The sequence below is a fragment of the Labeo rohita genome, chromosome 24 (genome assembly GCF_022985175.1).
Source record: "Labeo rohita strain BAU-BD-2019 chromosome 24, IGBB_LRoh.1.0, whole genome shotgun sequence".
NCBI lineage: Eukaryota > Metazoa > Chordata > Actinopteri > Cypriniformes > Cyprinidae > Labeo > Labeo rohita.
The window spans coordinates 3,146,157-3,169,563 of record NC_066892.1 but is presented as its reverse complement, the minus strand read 5'-3'; the positions used below and the strand labels follow the sequence as shown (position 1 = coordinate 3,169,563).

At 33.7% G+C, this 23,407-nt stretch overlaps 1 protein-coding gene across 1 annotated transcript in view; it reads right to left on the bottom strand.

Moving 5' to 3' along the window:
* Positions 1 to 9,836, bottom strand: part of dnah3 (dynein axonemal heavy chain 3) — a 48,725-nt gene extending 38,889 nt beyond the window's left edge. The window contains exons 1-2 of the mRNA XM_051097881.1: positions 9,719 to 9,836; positions 6,178 to 6,294 (exon numbers count right to left, since the gene is read on the bottom strand). The gene's annotated coding sequence lies outside the window, so the exon portion shown is untranslated. The remainder of the gene's footprint in view (positions 1 to 6,177; positions 6,295 to 9,718) is intronic.
* Positions 9,837 to 23,407: the final 13,571 nt, after the last annotated feature.

Below are 23,407 nucleotides of genomic sequence, written 5' to 3'. Positions count from 1 at the left end.
CTGGAAGTTCACAATTTTGTTAAAGTTTCTGAGATTCTGTCATCATTTGCTCACCCTCATGTTGTTCCAAACCCATTACTTTCTTGTTTTATCTGTGGAACATAAAACAAGATGTTTTAAAAAATGTTCATGCTGCTCTTTAATATGCACTAAAAGTCACTGTCAAGCTCCAAAACAGCAACACAAATCTTGTTTCAAAGAAGATAGACAGTCAGAGTTTAAGTTAAGGTTAAGATTTTTATTTAACATTTGGGAAGACCATATGCAAAAGGAAGTCTTCTTTCTTTCTTCTTAACCTGGTATCACATGTGTTTTACTACAAAAAACAAAAACAAAACATGGTTACTTTTACAATAATAAAACCATGGTCATTTTTTAAAGGGATTTGTATCTGTATACTTTCTTTTTTCTTTGTTTTATTTTTGTAACTCCACTGTCTTGCTAGTTTTTTGTTTTGTACTGTTTAATTAAAAAAAAAAAAAAAAAAAAATCTGAAATAGAAAAAAGATTTGCAGTTCGGGCTCTGAAAATCTGTATCAAATTATTTGTGAATGCGCACCTTAGTCCCAATCTGAATCAAATGATTCAGAAGCGAACACCAAAGTCACGATTTGAATCAAATGATTAGCAAACCCGCACCGAAGTCCCGATCTGAATCAAATGATTAGCGCTCTGAAGTTCCAATCTGTATCAAACGATTTGCGAACTTGTACCGAAGTTCAGATCTGAATCAAAAGTTTTTTGAATCTTTGCCGAAGACCTAATCTGAATCAACTGATTTGCGCTCTGAATTCCCAGTCTGAATCAAATGATTCGCAAACTGACACCGAAGTCCCGATCTGAATCAAATTATTAGCAAACTCGTACTGAAGTCCCGATCTGAATCAAATGATTCCCGCTCTGAAGTTCAGATCTGAATAAAAAGATTTGCAAACCCGCACCAAAGTCCCAATCTGAATCATATTATTTGTCCTCCGAAGTGAAACTAAACATATACACGAACGCGCTCTGAAGTTCCGACCTAAAATAAAATGATTCTCAATACACGCTCCGGATCTGTCCGGATCTGATTTGCGCTCTGAAGTTCCAATCTGTATCAAATAATTGCAAACTGACACCGAAGTGCCGATCTGAATCAAATGATTCATGCTCTGAAGTTCCAATCTGTATCAAATGATTCATGAACTAGCACCAAAGTCCCATTCTGAATCAAATGATTCCCACTCCGAAGTTCAGATCTGAATTAAAAGATTTGCGAACCCGCTCCGAAGTCCCATTCTGAATCAAATTATTTGCAAACCGACACCGAAGTACCGATCTGAATCAAATTATTCACGCTCTGAAGTTCCGATCTGATTTAGATTAGTAGCGAACCAGTACTGAAGTCCCAATCTGAATCAAATGATTCCTGCTCCGAAGTTCAGATCTGAATCAAAAGATTTGCAAACCCACTTCACTCCAGTCCCAGTCTGAATCAAATGATTCGCGCTCTGACGTTCCGTTCTGAATCAAATGATTAGTGAACCCACACCAAAGTCCCAATCTGAATCATATGATTTGTGCTCCAAAGTGAATCTAAATATTCATGAACCTGCTCCGAAGTTCCGATCTAAATCAAATGATTCTCAATACTCACTCCGAAGTTCTGATTTGAATCAAATGATTTGTACTCCGAAGTTCCAATCTAAATCGAATGATAATGATTTCCAAACCATCTCAGATCTGTTTCACCCGTCACTGTACATGCTTTTTAAAATCATTACAAGTGATGTTGAAATTCGAAAATGGATCTTTTTATCAGGGTTTTGCTAGTGAATCACTTGAACTAAATGATCAAAGTCATGAGTTTGAATCAGTCAGTTCCAGCATAAATGACACACTTAATTGATTCAGTTTTTCTGTTCCTCTACTCTTCGCGTCTTCAGCCATGTTTACACTGTTATTACTACTACACATATAGGCTATTTAATTGTTTGATCAAAATTATTGCTAGGGGCAATTTAGCAGTCAGACCATGTGACACTGAGAACTAGAGTAATAATGCTGAAAACTCACGTTTGATCAAAGAAATAAATTACATTTTAAAATACATTCAAATAGAAAGCAGCTGTTAAATTATTCAACACAATTACTGTACTTTTTTGGCTTAAAAATGCAGTCTTGATGCGCATAAGATTCCTCTTTCAAAGATATTTAAAAGTAGTAGGCTACAATCTAAAAATGTTGAACAGAAGTGCATTTATTGGTAAGTAGTTTGAGAATGTGTCTTAATGGAGAACCTGAATGTGGTTTTTACTTCCGCTACCATATGAGTCTTGCTTCAGATGTAGAGGTCCAGAGTTCAAATCCAGACAAGCCCCCAATTACGGTCCACTTGAGCTCAGTGGTGCAGGGGACGCAAAGAGTGAAACGAGCGCTAGTTTCACACAGACTTTAGGTCAGAACAGCCACATTCACGAGTAACTTGATAATGACATGAAATATTAACACACCCACATCCCCCGTCCCCCCAACACACACACATTGAATATTAATGCAGCATCCTTTTCTTGCAGATTGGATGTAAACATGCATGTCGTGTATGACACATGATCGTCACTGCCGAGACGTGACGCTTTTCTTCAAGGAGTTGAAACTGTCGTCTCTATCTGTCTCTCTGTCTCTCTCTCAGAGATCACTCGTGGTAGCTGTGTGAATTTAAGTAGCAATACACGGTAAGTGCTTTCCGTTAATTACGGCAGCGTGTGTGTGAGTGTGTGTGTGTACGAGCGATGGAAAACTCATTAATGGGGCGGTTAATATTTGATGTGGGTTCTGGCGGTTTGGTTTACGGGCTGAGTGGGTCGTAGCGGTGATGAGGAGGGTGAGAAAGGGATGCCGTCGCCGTGGTCGCCCAGTGAAAGTGAGAGAGGGGTGAAACAGAGGAGATGATCAGAGGAGCAGCAGTTTCATTAAGAGAGAAATGGAAAAACGCCTCTGAGGCCAGATACCTCCACGTGTGTGTGTGTGTGTGTGAGGGAGAGGACAAGTGTGTGTGTTTGTTTTATGCAAAATCAATTTAACTTTACAAAATTATTTTTTGTTTCGTGTATCAATACACAATTTGTAATACAATTATTTCAGGTTAATGTTTAATATAAAATCACATTTGCCGTTCAAACGTTTGTGGTCAGAAAGATGTTTTCAAAAGAAGTCTCTTCTGCTAAACACAGCTGCATTTTTTGCTTAAAAAATACTGTAAAAACAATAATATTGTGAAATATTATTACAATTTAAAATAACTGCTTTCTATTTGAATATATTTTAAAATATAATTTATTTCTGGGATACAAAGCTGAATTTTCAGCATCATTACTCCAGATGATCCTTCAGAAATCATTCTAATATGCTGATTTGCTGCTTAAGAAATATTTATGATTATTATCAATGTTGAAAACACTTGTTCTGCTTCATATTTTTTCCATTTTATGGAAACTGTGATACATTAATCTTTTTAGTATTCTTTGATGTATAAAGTTCAAAAGAATAACATTCATTTCAAACAGAAGTCTTTTGTAACATAAACGTCTTAACTGTCACTTTCAGTCAATTTAATGCATCCTTGCTGAATAAAAGTATTAATTTCTTATGATTTCTCATTTGTAAATATGGTATTTCTCAAAGTACATTTGAGTGACAAGTACAGTTGAAGTCAAAAGTTTAAAGTTGTTAATTATTTTACCAAAATAAGAGGGATCATACAAAATGCATGCTATTTTTTATTTAGTACTGACCTGAATAAGATATTTCACATTAGAGATGTTTACATATAGTCCACAACAGAAAACAATAGTTGAATTTATAAAAATGACCCCATTTAAAGGTTTACTTACACTTGAATCCTAATACTGTGTTGTTACCTGAATGATCCACAGCTTTTGTTTTTTTGTTTAGTGATAGTTGTTCACGAGTCCCTTGTTTGTCCTGAACAGTTAAACTGCTGCCCACTGTTTCAACTGCCAACAAATTCTTTGGTTTTTCAGCATTTTCAGTATTTGAACCCTTTTCAGCAATGACTGTATGATTTGAGATCCATCTTTTCACACTGAGGACAACTGAGGGACTCATATGCAACTATTGCAGAAGGTTCAAACGCTCACTGATGCTTCAGAAGGAAACACAATGCATTAAGAGCCGGGGGGTGAAAACTTTTGAACAGAATGGAAAGGTGAACATTTTTCTTATTTTGCCTAAATATCGTCTTTTTTTAATTTAGTACAGAATATATGTACGTTTCCCAGAAGACAAAATAAGTAAAATTTACCCTGATCTTTAAATTCCAAAAGTTTTCACCCCCAGCTCTCAATGCATCGTTTTTGTTTATATAATTGTTGATAACCTTCTGTAATAGTTGCATATGAGTCCCTCAGTTGTCCTCAGTGTGAATATATGAATCTAAAAATCATACAGAAGAACAGCAGGCAGTTTTAACTGTTCAGGACAAACAAGGGACTCATGAACAACTATCACTAAACAAAAACAAATAAAAAAAAAAAAAAAAACAGTATTGAGAATCAAGCATATGTAAACATTTAAACAGGGTCATTTTTATAAATTCAACTATTATTTTCTCTTGTGGACTACGTGTAAATGTCTTTTATGTGAAATTCGGCGCATGTTAAAATCTGCAAAATGTTGATTATTTTACCAAAATAAGAGGGATCATACAAAATGCATGTTATTTTTTATTTAGTTCTGAATAAGGTATTTCAAATACCTTGGTCATTTTGCAGATTCTGCAAGGTATATGTAAACTTTTGAGCTCAACTGTAGTAATCAGCCCTATGATGTATCATAAGCACTTTTGTCTCTGTCTCTGTTCTTTTTCCAAATAACATTAACTACATCCAAATTGGATTTGTTAATTAAAGTTTCTCTCTCCCAGAAGAAATCCCACAAGCCCTGGCATTTCTGCTCATTAGTTTCGCTCCTGAAACAGACACTCGTTCCATTCAGGCAAAGGCCAGGAGGTCACTGCAGTCATTAATGCTAAAAGAAAACGGAAAGGTCTCCTTACGCAGAGCGTGACCTCTGACGGCGGGCCGTCCCGTCCCCACGCAGCCTGAAATCCAAGAATCGCTCAGCCCTTGACCTTGTACAACACTCTCACCGTCACACACACACACACTTTAAGAGCTGTCAACCCTGTAAAACTCTACATTGATAATAAAAGAGTGCGAGAGAGAAATAGAGAGAGAGATAAAGGTCTTTAAAAGCTCGCAGCGCTCCCGCTTTCCTCTCGGGAACGACAGGCCTAATGCGGGATGACTGCACTCTTTCTGTAAAGGAACGACAGACACACAGAATGAAAAGAAGAACCGTCTGACGCTGAGCCGTAGTGACTTGTGTAAAAGACGGACTGAAAAAGCAATGAAAAGAAGAAATGACGTAATGAGAAATTGTATGACCTGAAAAGCATAATACAGTTACATGTTTGTAGAGAAGCTAATAAAGCTTAAAGGTTAGCCTTGAGATCACAGTGTACTATTAAAACCTAAAATAAACATTTTGTCAAAATACACATTGAAAACGTTCACTTTTATTACAATTCATACGCGCCTTTATATATAAATATGCTTGCCAAAGATTCATCTGTTTGGTCCATTGGTTTTTGTACCTCAATTTAAACACATTTATATTTTTTAACTAATATTTATATCTGCCCCAATGTACATTTACAATTTTTTTTTTTATATTTATAGCTTTAATTTATTTATATTTTACTTTTAATAATTATTGTAATTATTTTTGTACCTCAGCTTCAACACATTTATATTTTTCTTTAGGTTTTTTGACTAATAATTATATTTTGATTCATTACAGTCTTATTTCAACTGACAAAAACAACTTTTAACCATTTCAATTTTAGTTTTAACAATAACGACACAATTTATGCCACAATAATGCCAGTGACATGCATTGTAATGGCCAAAGATGTAAGAAGATTTAAACTGAGTAACAATTCAAAGACATATGATAAAAAATAAAATAAAAATAGGCCTATATTATTTAAAAAAGGTGAAAAATTCTTTGGAAATCTCCCACACCAATGTGCTGTTTCAATAGAAAAACCAGTCAACACAGCAAAGAAAACTTAAATTTCTTTTTTAATGGGTGGAAAGTACAAAAAACACTTGCCTGTGCATGTCCTGTGTCCTATGGATGTGATGTAACTCTCCATAAAGCTGTATTTTATGGAGCAAAACTCCATTCACAGGAATAACATCAGTAATGCATGACCAGAAGTTCCTCCACCTAGAAAATTAGGACAATTTAGAAGCTTGACAGCTCAAATAACACACATTTATACTGAAAAAACTGTTTGAACAGAACTTCAAGATTCACATTTCTGCTTTTAAACCCCTTAACTGCTCTTAATTGCAAATAGTATTCAACTCAAGATATTTCTTTAATAGTAAGTATATGTAACGTGTGCAGAACTGTGCATGTATGTATTGTGCGTGTTTGTGTTGGAGCATCAGCTGTGTGTCTGTGGGTGGAGCAGCTGTCATTCATTCCCCTGGTGAAGGTGGTTCAGACGTGTAACCATGGTGATCGTCATCCAGTCTGCAGCGATTCAGAGGCGTTTTGATCTGACGCTCATGAAGTAATAACTTCAAACACGCTGATGGGTTACAGCAGGTCACGCTACGCAGCCAGACACAAACAGGCCCATTCAAATATTATATACAGATCAGGAAATCACATGCGTCAGGTCTAGACAAACTCTTCTCCTCCACTGCTTTTGTGCTTTAAGGCAGATAGCATCAAATATAACAAATATACTTACTAACTTTTAAATGGGAGAAATTAATAGAAGAAATAGAAATCAGAGAAAGTGTTTTATATTACAGTTAAAGTAGAAAGAATAGAAATGAGCTCTATGAGATCTGTATCATATTTTCAGGAATTCATAAACTTGATCAGTAAGGCTCTATTTGTTAACATTAGTTAGCTACTTTATTCAACAGCAACTGGTGAAGAAAAATACTAAAGATAAAACTACTTATAATTTTAATTTCAGCATCTACAAGTACATTTTTAAAATCCATAGTTGTATCTGTAAACATCATTTAAAGAAATTGGCTATAATGAACTAACAAGCTGTATTTTATAATAAATAAAAAAGGTAATTGCGACTTTTTATTTCACAATTCTGACTTTTTTCTTGCAATTGTGAGTTTATATCTCACGAATCTGATATTTTCTTGCAACTGCATCTTTACATCAAGCAATTTTGACTTTATAGCATGCAATTGCAACTTTATATCACAAAATTTTTATCAATTATTTTTTGTCGGGTTTTTATATTTTAGGCTTTTAAATTGATATTTATATTTTGATTCATTACAGCTTCATTTCAGTTGACAAAACCAATTTTTAGTTTTGTGCCACAGTGGCAGTGAGATGCACTGTAATGGCCAAAGATGTACATCACATTTAAATAAAAAATTGACTGTGACTGCGACTTTTTATTTCACAATTGAAACTGACTTTTTTCTTGCAATTGTGAGTTTATATCTCACAAATCTGATATTTTTCTTGCAACTGCAACTTTATATCAAGCAATTTTAACTTTATAACATGCAATTGCGACTTTATATCACAAAATTCACAAAACATTCCAAAAAAGATTCCATCAGATTCCAAAAATTCAGTATTTGTAATTACATTATATTACATTTTAAAATGCTAATAATCATATTACAGTTACTTTTTAATGGATTACAAGTCCTCCTGAAATTTGAAGTTGATATTTCAAAAATTCAGCAATACATTCACATGTTTTCTGATGTCGGTTAATGATTATTTTGATAAGATTTAATTAATTATTAGCTTTCCATCAACTCATAAATCCTTCAGTACATTACATAAACCTCTGCAAATCTGATTTTTTTTTTTTTGCAACTGCAACTTTATATCAAGCAATTTTAACTTTATAACATGCAATTGCGACTTTATATCACAAAACATTCCAAAAAAGATTCCATCAGATTCCAAAAATTCAGTATTTGTAATTAGATTATATTACATTTTAAAATGCTAATAATCAGATTACAGTTACTTTGTAATGAATTACAAGTCCTCCTGAGATTTGAAGTTAATATTTCAAAAATTCAGCAATACATTCACGTGTTTTCTGATGTCGGTTAATGATTATTTTGATGTGCAGGTAAAAGTATTTTATTTTATTTAAAACAAAATGTACTATATATTTTTAATACAGATATAAAAACTAATTTTTACATTTTTAAGATTTAATTAATTATTAGCTTTCCATCAACTCATAAATCCTTCAGTACATTACATAAACCTCTGCAAATCTGATATTTTTCTTGCAACTGCAACTTTATATCAAGCTATTTTATAATTTATTTACTAAATCTATAACCCCATTTTAATTAATGTTAGGTCAAAAGTAATCTAAAAGTAATTCAAAAATAGTCAGAATACATTACCTAAAACAAGTAATCTAGATTACATTACTGACTACAATTTTCATCTTGTAATCAGTAACAGACTACGATGCGACTACGAAGTAATCTACCCAGCACTGGAGGAAAACGGGCTTTCATATTTTACTTAACCAATGTTAACAAAGATTAATAAATACTGTAACAAATGTATTGCTCACTGTCAAATGTTAACTAATAGCACTTTTTTTGTAAAGTGTTACTGCCTGATCTTATAATGCTCTTCTCCACACTTTGCCATTTTGTCAGTTGAACCACATAACAAGCCATCATTATTTTTTAATATCAGGCCATATGCTGTGAAAAACCCAAACATGCAAACAAGCAGACATGAAACAAATTCGTCAAGAAACAAGAGAGGAAATATATGAACTTTTTCAAAATTAACAAGGCTGTGTGTTTAAACTAAAGCATTCTGAGGAAAAAGTGTTCATTATCCAGTCTATGGCTCCAAAGATGTTTCAGTTCATGAAAATGAAGTTGTTTTTCTGTGTTTCCATGTTATGACACATGAACTATGCGGAGATGACTTCAGGGCCTTGTTTATTTATTGATGAACTCTTATAAGAGGCATATCTCTGTCTGTCTGGAGAGATTGAGAAGGTCTGACAGTAAAGGTGCTCTATCTGAAGTCTGCTCATCTCTCCAAACTTTCAGATTTATGCTTTATGACAAGGTAAAGGACGAAGCGACGGGTCAGTGTGTGTGTGTGTTAGTCCTGTCAGGGCCGGTTTTGTTTATTTGTGTTGCTTTCTGAGATGACAGTGTCCTGCGAGATGTCAGACAGTTATCCGGAGGTATAAGTGTGTGTGAGGGTGTTATAGCGTCATCTCAAAGATACATACAGCAGCATAAAGAACAAACGTGGGTCTAACACACTGTGCTATTTTTTAGAATTACAGTTCATCAAGGTATTATTTGATTTATGCTGATCTTTAAAGTAATAAATAAATGTTTAAACTGAGTGTATATCTATGCGAAAGTAAAACATACAATGGGGACGAAGTGGGGATTTTTCACAGTGAGGAGATTAAGATGAAGGGAAAAAGATTGTACAAGAGTTTCCTTCTCACATTTTTACCGCAACAGGTGAGTCACTTCACAAAACCCGCACTGCAGTAACAATCTGCTGTTTTTTTCTCTGCTTCTTTTCTCAGCTGAACAGACTCTATTCCTGTAACGACTTACACACTCCTCACACTCACCCAAAATATCAGCAGCAGCGCACCTGGAAACCTCTGGAACCTCCACCTGTCCTCATCCTGTAACAGCAGCAATGTCATGTGACTCCTCCCACAGCACTGCACACACAATGAGGATGGCCTAGTGAAAAATAAATACACTAAAATGTATTTGAAGTACATGTATTTCATTATAAGTATAGTACAAATACATTTACATATTATTTATTTAATAGAAATACCATGCAAATTAACATTTAGTATACTAAAGTGGTATATTTAAAGTCTGGTAAATTGGAACAACTAATTTTGTACTTAATGCACTTTAATTGTGCAGAAGTTGAGCTGAAGTCCAACTAAAGATATACTGAAGTATATCTGATTGAGCTAAAATGGAACTTTTGCATGTAAACTTTAGGTACACTTTAAATATTTTGCAATTTAAAAACCGATAATATTTAAAGATCATACAATCCTTATCAATAGTGACATTAAAACATTTACAGGCTATATAAAATATAAATATTTTATATATAAAATATAAGGCTTAATATTTAAAAAAAAGTGCATTGTGCACAAATAGCACTGAGTCCTGCAGCCTCCAGTTTAATTACAATGTTTATATCAGTTTCAAACGATATGTCAGTAATTATATTAATAGACTTGAACTACACTTAGTATAAAATAAACGCATTTTAAATGTATTACTTTTTTACTAGGGTGTATAGGCCATAGGCTTCTATAAAGATTATTCTATATTTTAAATTTATGTTATTATGAATCATTTTTACATTTGAAGATGTCCCTTGATGTCCAAAAATATATTTTTGGCAAATTTAGCTCACTTCTGGAGACAACCAAATGCTCAAACTAGAGATAACTACTGTAAATATATACCCATAAACATTAGACAAATATTAATACTTTTATCCATTGAAATATACTACTTTTGAACATTTTATTAAAGATGATCAAGAACATCAAGATTTATATTAATAGTAATATTTGACATCATAGTAATCAGAAAAACAGAGTTCATTCTCTTTATGCAAAATATTGTTTCCCCCCCTTTTTTACTCGCTGTTGATTTTGCTGTATGTAAAAGTTGTATTAAAAATGATAAAGAGGATTAAATATTAATATGATACTAATATTTGATAAATATTAATATTTATCTAATTAGTATGAATGTACTGCCTGTAAATGTTTTGTTAGATTATTCAAAATATAAAATATTAATATTTGAAAAAAAAAAAATCTATCTATCTATCTATCTATCTATCTATATATTTATTTATTTTTTTATTTTTTTTTAATTTTTGTTAAATATACAACATGTAAAAAAAACAAATAATAATATAATTTGTCAAATATTTATATTTTTGTTTTATAACTTAAATATACAACCTGTGAAAGTTTTTTTTTTTAAGTTAATCAAAAATATCCCTGGACCACAATATTACAGAAGATTTGTAGCAATAGCCAAAAATACATTTCATGGGTCAAAATATTTTTTTTATTTTTTATTTTTCTTTTATGCCAATTAGATTAGGATATTAAGTAAAGATCATGTTCCATAAAGATATTTTGTAAATTTCCTACTGTAAATATATCAAAATTAATTATTGATTAGTAATATGCATTGCTAAGAACTTCATTTGGACAACTTTAAAGGTGATTTTCCCAGTATTTAGATTTTTTTGGCACTCTCTCTCTCTTCAAATAGTTGTATTTCATTCAGGGTCGCATTTGACAAATATTATGAATTTATTAAACACACTACTAATTAATGTGTTTTGTTAAAGATGATTAAGCATTTAATAGGTCATTCACAGTTATATATTTTTGTAAAGAAAAATTTTTTTATTTTCTGTGTTGTTTACCTGTGTAAAACTTGCTGCCACAATAGTGTGTTAAATATGTTTTTCAGAGTGTTACTGTATTTTTAACAGGTTTCTATGTGTTTTTTTCCTGTGTGGAGTGAAAAGAGTCCTGCAGCCTCCAGTCTTGGTGGATCTTTGTGTAAAGCATTATTCATAGTCATGTGAAAACACTGCAGGATGAATTACATGAGAATGTTATATACTCACTGTTAGAGGTTTGATCATGAGACAGAGAGAGAGAGAAAGAGAGATGCAGGCACCCAGGGAAAGGCCTACTTTTCTGCCCATAGACACACTGATTAAAATAACCCAAAACCAGCAGGGGCGAAACACAAGGATGAGCAAACAGAACCGTCCTGCATGTGCATTGCTATGTGTGTGTGTGTGTGTGTGTGTGTGTGTGTATGTGTGACACCTGGGCATCAACCAGGGACATGTACGAAGTGAGGCAGGTGTGTGTGTGTGTGTGTGTGTGTGATGTGTCCAGGCTGTATTTCGGGGCTTTCTAAAAACGGGCAGCTTCATAACGGGCCCTACAGTCATGTGAAACAGCAGAACCGTGTTTAACCCTGCAGTCAATGTGCTGAAATGCTCAAGAAAACTTTTCCTGTTTGTTTTTGCAGAGCTGTCAGACTCAAGTTTGTCCTGTTTTCTGATCAGTTGTTTTCAGACAGGCTAAATTTCTCTCTTTCACACACACACACACACACACACAAAATACATCAAAAGGGGAAAAAACACCATTTTGAACCATTTTCTTCATGCCAATTAAGCAAATTTTGGCATTATAATTAATCCTGACATTTATTGTATTATTTCACAAATTTCAAAATTTTCTTTACTCAAAACATTATTTCTTTTTATAAAATTCAATTTTTTCATACAAAAAAGCTAAGCCTGTTTTGGACCATTACATTTTTTAACATTATTTTCATGACAATTAAGTAAATTGTTTGTGCACAATTAAAATAATTATAATAAATTACTTAGAGGTCATAAAAATTCATAATGCAAGACATAATGATCCTAAAAAGTTCATTTTCTATATGCAAAATCTTGTTTCTTTTTTTCCCTGTTGATTCTACTGTGAAAAATATACATATTTGTATGCAAAAAATTGAGCATATTTTTGGAGGATTACATTATTAATGAATTTTACATTCATTAATGTAATAAAAATAATAATGTTATAATGCAAGACATCATAGTAATCATAAAAACAGAGTTAGTTTTCTTTATGCAAAATATTGTTTCCCGCTTTTATTCTCCCCGTTAATTTTAAGGTGAAATAAGAAATTATATTTGCATATAGAAAATTAAGCAAATTTTTGGACCATTATTGTTTTTGTTTTTAAAATATTATATATATATATTATATTATATATATTTTCATGGCAATCAAGTACTTTCACAATTAAAATAATTTTACTGTCATGAAAATAATGTCACAATGAAAGTCATTAGTGTCCTAAAAATATATTTTTTAATGCATTTTTTAAATAAGACTTTACAGTCATGAAAACATTCACAGTGCAATGATTCAAAAAGATGTTAAAAAAAACTTTATCTTATGCAAAATACTTTTTATATTATTTGTTCACACAATAAGAAGTGATTTAAAACAGATCTGCTCTAGTCATTTACGTAAGATGATCTTTCAAAATCATTCGCACTCACACACACACAAGTGTCCTTGTAACCTTATCCGAACTTTTCTAATTACATTACCCTACAACTAATTGATATTCTCTCCTTTAGAGATGTGTGTGTGTGTGTGTGTGTGTGTGTGTGTGTTAATTCACTAATTCTTTTCAGATATCTGTTACTCATTTGTAATCTTGATGCTATTGTAAGTTATTGGCTGCAGTCTGACATGATGGCTGATACACACACACACACAGGACCTCCACAGGGCTGCTGATGGGAGCGTCACCCCCGCGAGGGATCGTCCGATCACTGACACCCGTGATCAAACCCCACACAGCCCACCTTCTGAGGTATTCATGACAGAAATCTGATGTGACCTCAGGTGACCTTACATAACCACAACCATAACAGGCTTAGCTAACAACACAAAATACACAAATACTGGCTTCTATTCATCAAAGAACAGAAAAAAAGGCATCACCGTTTCCACAGAAATACTGGACGGCATAGTTTAACACTGATAATAATCAGAAATGTTTCTTGAGCAGCAAATCAGAAAATTAGAATGATTTCTGAAGAATCATGTGACACTAAAGACTGGAGTAATGATGCTGAAAATTCAGCTTTGATCACAGGAATAAATTTCATTTTACTACATATTCACATAGAATGCAGTTATTTTAAATTGCAATATTTTTCACAATTTTCTGTATTTTTAATCAAATAAATGCAGCCTTGGTGAACCTAAATCTTTCCGACATCAGTTGTGCACTACGGCTACAGAGAACATAAGAGTGTAATGTACAGTCGGACAGATCCTTCTCATAATGAAGCTTTTAAATTAAAAAATTAAGATTTTATTTCTGGCCATGTATGAAGCAGTATCCATGACAACGAGACTGTGGATCAGTAAAGAGAGGAGCAGTGTGTTGGTGTGATGCGTTTAAGTGTGTCCATGAGAGAAAAACTGCTGGTCATCACACGTTAACTGCTTCTGTCACTAGTCAGTGCTCTTAAACTCACATCTAAACACATTTACAAGAACTTTGCACTGTTGCACTTGGTATCCAACCACAAATTCTTGAAAAAACAACAGTGTTACTCAGCCAGTAGGTTCCACCTACGACTTCTCTGTTTTGGGTGATTTCAGAAGCCCATCTCGCCCGACAGTGACCCGTGCAGAGGTTCAGTGCTTGTTGAAAAGTGCAAGCCGTGCTGTGCCGTGATGGATAAGCACTGAATTAGTCCGGGTAAATCCATGTGCACTGATGGGAACAAAGAGGGAATGAGGGGTCCGGACACGGAGCGGAAACACTGCATTACGGCAAAGCCTGGGAGAATGAAGCTGATGCAACAGCCCAGATATGACCAGCACACACACACACACACACTCACACTAAACACACTTTACAGCCCAACACATCAATTTATCAACACAGTGTTACTCATGCCATATGCATACATTTACCGTGGTATACTACTGCATTACACTATACAGTTGAGGTCAAAAGTTGCAAAATGTTACCAAAATTTTACCAAAGTAAGAGGAATTATACAAAATGCATGTTATTTATTATTTAGTACTGACCTGAATAAGATATTTCACATAAAAGATGTTTACATATAGTTCATAAGGGAAAATAATAGCTGATTTTATTACAATTTTTGTTTAGTGATAGTTGTTCATGAGTCCCTCGTTTGTCCTGAACAGTTAAACTGCCCGCTATTCTTCAGAAAAATCCTTCAGGTCACACAAATTCTTCGGTTTCTCAGCATTTTTGTGTATTTGAACCCTTTCCAACAGTGACTGTATGATTTTGAGATCCATCTTTTCACACTGAGGATAACCAAGGGACTCATATACAACTATTACAGAAGGTTCAAACACTCACTGATGCACCAGAAGAAAAAATTATGCATTAAGCATGGGGGTGAAAACTTTTGGAATTTGAAGATCAGGGTAAATTTGACTTATTTTATCTTAAGGAAAACATATACATATCTTCTGTAGCTTCTTAAGGGCAGTACTAAATGAAAAAATATGATATTTAGGCAGAATAAGAAAACACGCCTACACACATCTTCATTCTGTTTAAAAGTTTTAACCCCCACTCTTATTTTGATAAAATAATTAACATTTAGCAAATTCTGCAAGGTGTATGTAAACGTTTGACCTCAACTGTATACACACACACACACACACACACACACTAAACCTACTGTACCAAGATATTTATTTGTAATTTTAAAGAATACTATAGTACATTTTGCTAGTGTGATATTATGTAACATTCCAAACATTCTAAGCAGCAACTTTTTATGTATTGTTATATTTATAAAAACAAAAACAGGTGGGTAAATCCTGAGTCTAGATTCTCAGAATAAAGAAAAATAGAAATTATATTTTGTATTAACAAAAAATTTTTTTATACATAAATAAAACTATATCTACACTTAAAACTATAGCACAGTATTTTTATTATGTATTAAATCAAATGCTACAGTACCAAGTAGCATGTTAAATATTATATTGTTAATATTTTTAGTTAATAATAAATACACTATGTTTAAAAGTTTGGAGTTGGTAAGATTTTTAAATATTTTGAAAGAAATCTCTTCTGCTCACCAAGGCTGCTTTTATTTGATCAAAATACTGTAAAAACAGGAATATTGTGAAATATTGTTACAATTTAATATAACTGTTTTCTATGTGTGTGTGTGTGTGTATATATATATATATATATATATATATATATATATATATATATATATATATATATATATATATATATATATATATATATATATATATTTTTTTTTTTTTTTTTTTTTTTTCATTAAAAAACAATTTATGAACTGAATATTCTGTTTTCCGTGTGTTTGAGTATTTTAAAAACATTTCATAATTATGCTATTATACTGCAGATATTCAATGAACAGACTGAACAGTTGAACAATGAACAGTTACATCATCATCATCTCTCTCTCTCTTTCTCTCTGTCTGTGTGTGAATGGTGGACGTCCAGAACTGCCTGAAGTTAGACCTTCTTGTCACTCCACCATATGTCTCAGCTAGTCGGCATATGCCTGACCAACCCATTTACCAAACATACACACACACACAGAGACCTGCTGCGTTATGTGTGTTTCATGCTGTATGTCCATTCAAACCACTTTAAATTAATTGTTCAACCCCCCGCCCCAAATCTGTTTTTAAAGACCTGTTGTACAGCTTATGCCATACAATAATAGTAACTACACCTGCCAAGCTACAAGAAAGATAAAAATGTATTTAAAAAAAACAGTCTGAAATAATATGCTTATTTAACTAATGGCAAATCATGTTGTTCAATTGCTACACAAAAGAAACAATGTTTTATTGGTGTTATTTGGCTTTTAGCTTAACAAACATGGTCTTATGTGACTGTATGGAATTTATGTTATGGCATGGTAATTATTATAATTTTTTAAATAAACAAAGAAAACAGAACATTCAGATCATAGGTTATTTTTTAATTATTAAATAAATAAATAAATATATATACATTTTTATTAGCATTTTTGTTATCTTGGTTATAGGTTTATATTAAAATGTTGATTTGTTTTCGTATTCCTCTTTTTATCTCTCTTTGTTGAAAAGCATCAATAAAAAGAGCTAAATTAAAATATTTTAGGTTTGAAGTCCACAGAAAATAAAGTCAAAATGGAAGTTAAACAGCAAGTAACTGAATTAAACGTAATTTTAAGCAAAAAGACTGGCATTGTATTTTCTTGAAAAATGTACACAAATAATCTTTATTTAATAACTTTTAAAATTTGTAAAAAATGTTAAAGTGCACTTAAGATAAACTAAAGCAAGTTTCAAAACAGCATTACAAAAAAAAAAAAAAAAAAAAAAAAAAAAAAATCAGAAAACTATTTTTAATGCAACTTTTGCATCAGCAATTTTCTCAGAAAAAGAACTCATAAAGATCCAAAATAATGCAGACAGGAACAGATCACTTGTTCTGGACTAAACTGGGTTTTGCTGGCAGATGGATTTAACTCCCTGAGAGCCTAACCAGCTACAAATAGCACCAGTCACAAACACATACACACACAAACACTTGTCAGTGCACAGACAGGCACAAATCACTCTCTGGATTTATCACTCTCTCTTTGACACACACACACATCTCTCTCAAGCGTGAGAGCTACTCAGTGTCAAGGAGGCTAAAATTAGCACCAAAAAAGCTGATGAAGTTTACAGCCAAGAACACATTGCTGGACAAACAGGTGGGAAAAAGAGAGCAAAAGAGGACATTCTCTTGTCCAAATTTTCCCATGATGCTCTGGGGTTGGCACACACACGGAGAGCCCTGCTGAGAAACGGCCAATCGCAGGGAAGATCCGCCCCCAGGAGCCGTCGAAGCACATCACATCTCACGACCAGAGAAAGTGGCACCACACTCGAACACTCGACACTGACCCGATATGGAGTATTCAACTTATAATGAATACAATTATGAATTTATTGTGGTCAACAGTAATTATATACACCATTTTCTAAAACATATACATATATAAATTTATTATATAAATGAATGATTTTCATTACCATAGTATAGATGAGAAAAATGAGATAATATATCATTTAAAAAGATAGAAATTATATTAAATTGATCACTATAATCACTGACAATGACCTAAAACATATATATATATATATTTTTTTTTTTTTTTTTTTTTTGTCACCTGGATGTATTTCAGTGAGATTCCCACTTGCAGACTGTGAGACGTACGTGTGTGTGAGTTCGTGTGGGTCTCTGTCAGTCAGAGGGTGTTTAGCGCTGATCTCTGTCTGTCATTACGACTCCGCGGGTGTGAAAAACTATCGGCCATTAGATCTGCGCTGCTGTCACCTCTGTCCTCGCTTCTGTCCTTCTCCATCTCTCCATCTCTCTACAGGCTCCCCTCTACGTCAACTTTAACCCAACCTGTCTCTCTCTTTAACCTTGCTGAGTCTGTCTCTCTCAACTCCACACACACACATTTCTGTAGAAATCTAAATAAGGACACCCAGTAGATTTCAACTATGTTTAATTAAGATTAACTAATTATAATGACTACAGGTGAATTACAATGAATTGCAATTGTATAAATATACAAAATCTAAAACGTGTGACAACTTGCCCCAGTATAAAATGTGATGACTTGCCAATACCAGACATTTCTGAAATTCAATATTTGAAACCTCATAAAACGTCATAGTTGCTGAAATACGACAATTTGACCCAGCAGACAGGGATCTATTTCATTCCTGACAGCCTCCTAAAATAATGTCACTGATCTGAAAAAAAAAAACACTATAATATAATGCAATTTACAAAAATATTTCATCAGAATGCATGGCTAGTTTTTGAATGGCCGTAATCTGATGTGTACAGAGTCGAGCGCTGTTGCTCAGACAGGTGTGATTTTTCATCTGTCAGTGATGTATCTGTCAGGTAGTAGTGGCGTACTATGTGGTATTTCACAAAAATCACTTGCAGCACCACGAAAAGAGCAACATCTGAGCAATTAAATATTCAGACTTACACAGAGTCACACTTAGTCACTGAATGTTCAGTGCATCCTAGAACAAAAGCTTTGCTGCAAACACACAGCGCAAAATGAACAACAAAATATGAAGGTGTGAAAACAGAAAATGGATAAGACAGAGAAAACATGCATTAGAAGAGAAGCAATGAGAATTGGCTCAAAGACTAAACCTGAAATAGAGCAGAAAGACTACAGGACTAGAAAGAGAGAGAGCAATAGTCTCAGAACAATAGTCTGCATGTGGGAGGACAAGAATCTTCTATTTTACATCTCCAGAAGCAAACACAGCACAAGAGACAAGCAGAGGGATGCTGAGTAAACCAAGAGCTGCTTAGTTAGAGGGGTTTTAGTCAAGGTTCACAATATTATTTATCCTACACAGGAGTAGTTATTTGAAAAAAAAAAAAAAAACAATAACCCCAGCTTGTCCCATCTGAGTCATTGAATCATTCCCTAAATCATGCAGCTTGTTGTGAAAAGTGTGCTTCACCCAACTTACCTTAGCAACTGCATAGCAATGTGCTAAAAACACTTAAGGCAAACACCTATCAACAGTCCAACAAATCTTAGTAACTTCACAGCAAACCAACTTAACTATAAAACAACACCCACAACATACACCCTACCAAGTGCATTGCAAAAAATAATTTATTAAACATTCAGAAAATCCTATCAATGCTTTAGCGACTTTCCAGAACATCCTAGCAACAGCATAGCAACATAATGAAGTACACTCACCTAAACAACCACAAAGCAAGAGCATCACAGCCACCCAGAATGATCTAGAAACTATAAACATGTTTAAAATACTCAAAATAACACCTTAGACACTGCATAGCAACGCCTTGGCAACCACCCACAATATTCTAGAATCTGTATAGCAAAATAAAACACTTTTGAAAGCCTTAGCAACCACCCTAAACACCTTAGTGTTGTGATGCTGTCACGTAAGCAAGCATCATGCACCCTAGCAACCCTACAAAATTCTAAAAACGTCCAGTAACACCTTAGCAACCACTCATAATACCTTGACAACTGCACAGCAAAATGCTGAAAAAAGACTCACTCAAACAACCACAAAGCAACATCCTCAAAACCACCCAGAATGCTCTAGCAATATGTTAAAAATAAGAACAACACATTAACCACTGCATAGCAATGCCTTGGCAACCAACCACAACATTCTAGAATCTGTACAGTAAAATGAAACAATCACAAAGCCTTGGCAACCACAATACAACGCACTAGCAACCACCCAAAACACTCTAAAGTTGTGATGCTGTTGCATAACCAAACATTATGCACTCTAGCAACCCTACAAACTGAACACCAACATTCTAAAGCATTCACTAAAACCTTAGCAACACCTCAGCAACCGCTATAACACCCGTGCAACTGTACAGCAACATGCTGAAAAAACACTCACCTGAACAACCACAAAGCAACATCCTCACAACCACCTAGAATGCTCTAGCAACTATATGCATGTTAAAAATACTCATAACAACACCTTAGCAACTGCATAGCAACTGTTTGGTAACCAAACACAACTTACTAAAATACGTATAGCAAAATAAAACACCTAGAAAGCCTTTGCAACCACAAAACAATGCAATAGCACCCCCCCCAACAACACAACATCCTCACAACCACCCAGAATGCTCTAGCAACTATATGCATGTTAAAAATACTCAAAACAGCAAATTAACAAATGCATAGCAACACCCTGACAACCAGCCACAACATTCTAGAATTTGTATAGCAGAACAAAACACTTAGAAAGACACCCAAAACACCCTAGTGCTGTGATGATGTTGCACAACTAAGCACCATGCACGCTAGCAACCCTACAAACTGCACAGCAACATTCTGAAAACATTTTGTAACACCTTACCAACCGCTCATAACACCCTGGCAACTGCACAACAACTTGCTGGAAAAAACATTCCCCTAAACAATCACAAAGCAACACCATCAGGATCACCCAGAATGCTCTAGCAACTATATGCATGTTAAAAAAAAGGGCAAATTAACAAATGCATAGGAACACCCTGACAACCAACCACAACATTCCAGAATCTACATAGCAGAATAAAACACTTAGAAAGACACACAACCACCCAAAACATCCTAGTGTTGTGATGCTGCTGGACAACATGGAACCATCATGCACCCTAGAAACCCTACAAACTGCATAGCAGCATTCTAAAAACATTCAGTAACACCTTAGCAACACCTTAGCAACCACTCATAACACACTAGAATCTGCATAGCAACATGCTGAAAAAACACTCACCCAAAGAACCGCAAAGCAACATCCTCACAACCACTCAGAATGCTCTAACAACTATGCATGTTAAAATACTCAGAACAAAAAATTAACAACTGCATAGCAACAGCTTGACAACCACCCACAACATTCTAGAATATTTATAGTAAAATAAAACAGCCTTAGCAACCACAAAACAATCTAATGTGTTGTGATGCTGTTGCACAGGGAAGCATCATGCAGAATAACAGCCCTACAAACTAAACATGCTAAAAACAACCAGAAAAACCTTAGCAACACCTTAGCAACTATCTAAAACACTCTATATTTCTTCTAAACACTCACCTAAACAACCACAAAGCAACATCCTCACTACCACCCACAATGCTCTAGCAATTATATGCATGTTAAAAATACTCAGAACAACATCTTAGGACATTATAGAATCTGTATTAACATTAACAACCAAAAAACAATACCCTAGCAACCACCCAGAATTATTATAAAAGCATTATTTCCATGCTTTCTAACAAAATGTAAATAGTGTTTCCTCATGCAAAACTTTCCACCATGATGGTACAATGCTGTGGGGGGTTGCCAGGGCGTTGCTATGCAGTTGTTTCTAAGGCATTCTGGGTATACTGACATATAGTTGCTACAGTATTCTAGCTGGTTGTTTAGGTTGCTATTCAGTTGCTAGGGTGTTCGGGGTATATTGATATTTAGGTGCTAGAGCATTCGGGCAGGTTGTGAAGATGTTGCTTTGTGGTTGTTTAGGTGAGTGTTTTTTCAGAAGGTACAATGCTGTTGCTAAGACGTTGTGAATTTTTCTGTGCAGTTTGTATAGGGTTGTGCTGCTTGACTATACAACACTTGCTAGGTGTTATCTAACATGCGTAATGTTTTAGCAATATAGAAAATCTCCGGACTGACTGCTGCACATGACATTAATGACAGCAACAGTGTGAGAGAGCACTTCAACAGGTGTGCGTGTGTGTGTGTGTGTGTGTGTGTGTGTGTGTGTGTGTGTTTTTACCCCTCCAGTACTACATGTTCCATCAATCTTTCCCTTCTCTGTCCGTTTCATTTTTGGAAAGCGTGATGCTGAGCTCTAGATCACCATGGAGACCCTGACTCTCTCCAGGAAACACCTAAAAACGCTTCAAAGCGCTGATGGTGTGCCAATCACCATGGAGACTTCAAGTGCTCAGAACCTGCCTGCCGGACACACTCACACAAACACACACACACACACACAAACAACAGTTTTAATGAAATCTGACATCTTCACAGTTTCGTGGGTAAAAACAGAAGCGCTGATGTTTGGTTGGTGTTGAAGATTCTGAGCTCAGATTAAATTTAGTTTCACAAAAACTGTTGTGGCAAATACTTCAAAAATAGATGGCGAGAATGCAAGCATTGACAAAACTAGGAGAAAAGTGTCACTATTACTAATGCTTATAGTTAGGGTTAGTATTGTGATTAAAAGCTTAGTGTAAGTGATTTATGCATATTTAAAAGACCATAAAATCACAGATCAGTTTGGTCAATAGCATGATACTTCACCATTTACTGAAAAAATGATATTTTGCTTTAACAAAATCAAGCTCATTTGCTCATTTTGCATTGTGACATTATTTTCATTAAATTTAAGCAATTAAAATCTGTTGCATTATTGTAATGTAAAAATAATGTATTATTTAAATTGTTGCATGTTTATAAATTGCAAACATTTTTAATATTCTTTACAATAATATAGTTAAATAATATTTAAATTGTAAAATATATATACACCCTGATAATATTTGTTGTACTGCCTTTAATTTATGCTGATTTTTATCATTTCAAATGTACTATAATACTTGTTACAATAAAACTGTAAAATTAATATTTAAAATGCAAAATATTTATGATTGTTTGTTGTAATATATAATTTAAGAAATACACTATAATATTCTTTACTATAATACAGTGAAGCATAATATTTAAATTGTGAAATATTCATACATTATGATAATAGTTGTACAGCATTTAATTTATGCTGATTTCTAATTATAAAAATATTGCACTAATACTCTCTGCTATAATACAACAAAAAAGTAATTGTAAAACACTTATATATTATGATAATGTGTTGTACTACCTTTAATTAAGCTGATTTTATTATTTGAAAAAACATATTGTACTATAGTACTGTTTACTGTAATATAGAAAAATAATTAGTGCTCTGCAATGATTAAACGCATCCAAAATAAAAGTTTTTGTTTACATTATGTATGCTGTGTATATTTATTATGTATATATAAGTACACACACATGCATAGATATATTTAA